The sequence below is a fragment of the Sinocyclocheilus anshuiensis genome, unplaced genomic scaffold (assembly GCF_001515605.1).
Source record: "Sinocyclocheilus anshuiensis isolate Anshui unplaced genomic scaffold, SAMN03320099.WGS_v1.1 scaffold47, whole genome shotgun sequence".
Taxonomy (NCBI): Eukaryota; Metazoa; Chordata; class Actinopteri; order Cypriniformes; family Cyprinidae; genus Sinocyclocheilus; species Sinocyclocheilus anshuiensis.
Window position 1 is genome coordinate 1,417,920 of NW_015551047.1, and position 4,729 is coordinate 1,422,648.

The following is a 4,729-nucleotide window of genomic DNA, read 5'->3' on the forward strand; positions in this document are numbered from 1 at the left end:
GTTGTTTACTTCACTGGTTTGCACTCTATCTGCCATGTGCATTGTGCTGCTTTATATATATATTTCTTTATATTTTTTTTACATTTTACCTTATTTGTATATTTGTATAGTTGTATTTTATATTTAATCTGTATATCTGTATTTATGTTCTACTGTTAGTGTTATCTGTATGCACCAAGGGTCTGAGAGTAACGCAATTTAAATTCTCTGTGTGTATGTGCTGTACATGTGGAAGAATTGACAATAAAGCAGACTTGACTTGAGTTAACTACATGTACTTATTATATGGTTAGGGTTTGCCTTAGGGTTACTTGGATGTAATTATGAATAATTTATTGTTAATATAATGGTAAGTACATGTAGCCTAACATCCCTGCTGAAAAAAAAACAATCACAAAAAAAATCTAATGGTTTCCACTACAAATACCATTACAATCATTACAAATTATCAACTTTTAACCATTAAAACCATTAAAAATGTTTGTTTTGTGTGTGTGTGTGTGTGTTTTGGGACATATTCCATTAGGATTTATTGGTTTAAACAAGCCACCAATAGAAGGCGACCAATTACCAGTAGAGACCCACAGGGTCCATTACAGTTTCCATTAAAACCAATAGCCTACAATTGCCATTATAACCAAACCATTACAAATTTTGTTGGTGTCTTTTTTTCTTCTTTTCTCAGCAGGGATGTGTAACAAGGACAACTTAAAATAGTGTTACCAACAAAAAAACACACAAAAAAAAAAACATTTTTAATATTTAACATTTAATCACCTTTATTTGACCCTCTAACTCTTAACACTTTCTATTCTATTTTAATTCTACTTTATCTATCTTCTTTTTTTATTATTTTTTTTTATTTAAAAAAACAACAACAAACAAACAAACACTAGCTTTCTATTTTTTCTATTCTATCTACTCGTTTTTCTTTGTGTGTGTGTGTGTATGTGTGTGTGTATAATATATATATGTAGCCTATATATATACACCCTGCTACGTGTACTGTGTTAGGCTAACCGAGACTTGTCATTTGCACTTATATATTGTTGCTCTTTTGTTAGTTTTGACTGCTTTTATTGTCCTCGTTTGTAAGTCGCTTTGGATAAAAGCGTATGCTAAATGACTAAATGTAAATGTAATCACCGCCAAATAAACAACGAACATAAATTAGTTCGCGTGAAGTTGTAACCATAACAAAATGCCGCCTTCGCGATGTGACCATTACGTAGTTTTCGATTTTTTTTATGTATTACAAGGTTTCTTGAAGGTTTCCTGTCTTGCTTTGAACGTTATATATATATATATATTGCTTTGAGCATATATATATATATGCTATATACGGACACTATATATATATATATATATATATATATATATTATATATATATATATATATATATATATGCATGCTATATACGGACACTATATATATATATAATATATATATATATATTTGTGTGTGTATATATAGGGCAATATAATGTCTATTTTCAAAAAGACTGGTTATGAATTTAAAATGTGTTTAGTATTCTGGAGTAACTAAATCTAATTTGGAAATCTCTTTCTTTAAAATGCTGCTCATCAGGACCTCACCGGGAAGTAAATAAGATTTTCTAGCATTTGAGTTTGTGGGAAAGTTTTACCTCCTACTATTAATTAAGTTTTTAATGTTCATGTGGAACTACATTGGTGTTCATTAACTCATTGCCACAGTATGACTCCTCTATAATAGAAAGAGATTAACATCATAAAGTAAGCTTTGCTTATTTGTGTGGATGTTATCACAAGGGAATCTGCCCTGATGAAACAAACAGCTTAAACTAGACAATGGTGGTTTTCTGGTCTTAAATGTTCTAGTCCAAAGCCCTTTTAAAACCATGCAGGAAACCAGACTAAAAACTTGGGCCATGATAAAAGGCCAGCCAACTATTCTGGGCTGGAGTAAACTGCGTTGTTCTTGTTTTAACTTTTTGTGACCAGTTGTGACCAGTTACCTTTAAACTATACATTTTATCCAATTGTAATTTCACATTCCCGCTACAGTGAACATTTTAACCTAAATCTTAGAGTGTTGGCAAAATGTAATGGGTCAGCTATAACAATGTTCAAAACTGTCATATACAAAATAATATCGCATACCGTATAATGTCACATATTTCCAATACTCAGATTGCAAGAATGCAGACATCATGCTCATAGGCCATTGGCTAAATGTCTGAATGTGCAAAAGGCAAACAAAATGGAAAATACTTTGGGAGTTTTGAAGTAATAATCTGATTGGTTGAATTTTCCAGGAGACTTGTGTATCATTCATCTGGAAATAAAGCTGTTGTTATGCCAAACTCCCTCATGGAAGAAGAAAGCCGTTGTGTTTACAGTTGTAACAATGATCGCTTATCAGATCAACTTAACACTGGAATTCATGGCATTCATTGTGCTCCATTGTTGCTGTAAACTTGCATGACCTTCATAAATGAATGATTAATTGGTTGCACGCTGGTCTGTTATTGTGGGGATATCTACGTTTTCACAGCATTCCAGACCAGAGTATGTGAGCAGTACTTTAATGTTGTTCAAGTTCTCAACAGGAAATAAATAGCTTGTTTCCTGCAAGATGCTTTTACGGCTAGAACATTGTAAATAAATATCTTCATCTTCATGTGTCACCACAATGTGGCCAACATTGATTTTTTTTTCAAGCCCTAGGAAGCATGTCAAAAAACATACTTCCCACCCCCCAGTGGCATCTGGAACCTCTGGGATAATTTGAACACTCAATAAATTTACTACTGGCATCCAGTCAACCAACTCAAGCAGCGGCCGACTGCTCCAAACAAGAATTTGTTTTGCCAGAGTGAAATGAAGCGAAGCTGCGACTGGGGTTTAAACTAGTAGTCCCAGCCTTCTGAAAACAGAAAGGTCCTATCAACGCAGCTACTTTGCATAAATGTATGCCTACTGCACAGACTTGCTGAGTTAAAGTGTTTCTTCATTACTGGAGGCCACTTTTCTTTTTCCCAGAGCTGTCAGGAGTCATGAGAGCCAGATGAGATGCTGAGGAGATGTGACAGAGGTTGTCTGCTCTAATAGATTCTAGCCCATAAGAGCAGATCCATTTAAATCAGACTCTGTGTTAATGTGTTAATGAATCTACCGGTAGAGCTCCAGGGGGAGAGGCTAATGTGGAGGGGTAGTTTTCATCATGCTAACCACTAACAGGGGCGGGAGACACAGCCTTGGTGTCTTTAGAGGTCAGCATAGGATAAGTTATTGAGCGTTATTTTTTCTCTACAACAGAAAATGTAATAAAGGAAGTAAAGGAGATCAATACATAAAAAAAAAAATAAAATACATAAAAAAATAAAAATTCCAATACATACTTAATAAAAAAAAACAGACTTTTTAAATATTTAAATTTTTCTGCAAAACTACAAAACTTGGTCTGTACTCTACAAGCATACAGTTTCCAGCTGAAATGAACACTATAAACAGTAAAACCCCAACAACTTTTATTATTTTCCCTAAAAATCACGAATATAAGGCCAGATTGTTGATTAATAAGAGTGTTGATTTCGTTGCCGAATAATTTTCGTCAATTAAATTTTTTTCACAGACGACAACGAGACGATAACGAACTAAAACTCTTTTTGAATGACAAAAACTATGACATAAATCTATTGACATTTTCGTCAACGAATAAAAACGAGCCGAAAATGTTAGGAAGGGACGATTTGGGAAGAGATTCATTCAGAACGAATCTGCTGCGTGGTTCGGAGGTTAGATGCGTACATATGAACCGGCGGGACATAAGCTAACATACACTTGCTGCACGTCGCAAAAAACGCAGACATATGGATAAATCTGACGACGCAAGAGAGAACTCAATTCGGTCCGGTTTTCAGAGCGCAGACACTGAAGCATACACTCACAGCACACGAGTACTCTTTCGCGTCGCATGAATGGAGAATTACACAAATGATGTTGAATTGTCCATTTTGACTAGTATTCGCGTAAACACAGTAGATTACGTCTTAAGTGAACGTAAACAGTAGGGAGAACGGGAAATTTAAAAAATAAAAACTATACACACACACACACACACTAGATATTTATAATTAGATTTATAAATGTAAATATTCGGCTTTTCTTTAGATATTTCTATGTAACATAGCCAGTCTTATTATTAGTGGTTGTAATGAAATGCAGCAGTAGTGTCGGTCATGTGACTAGCTCCTCGCTAGTTCTTCTCTCCGCCGCTAGAGTGCAGCACGGTCAGCCTGCTATTGTCCTCAATGTGCGTGGTTGCCCTATATGTGGGTTGTGACCTGAAATGTTCTCAAATTCACATTATTTATTGATATTTTATGCGAAGTTGCGCATGAGACTGTGCTATACGCGCCAAATACTTTCTCTCTTCTGGTCATGCATCTTTCTTTCCCGTTCATTCACGTGCTGAACTCAACTTATGATGCTTGGTGTCCAGATGCATTTACTGGACTGTTATTGTTTTGCAGGATGCCAATTATAGCTTTTAACCCCCTCTAAAGTATTTATTTATTTATTACATGTAAGTATTTATTTTAAAAAAGGTTACACTTTATTTTACAGTGTAATTATACGTACTACTGAACTAAGAAGAGCCAGAGCCCCGACCCCCATCATGTGCACCTTCTACAGAGGCACCATCGAGAGCATTCTGACGAGCTGCATCACTGTGTGGTATGGC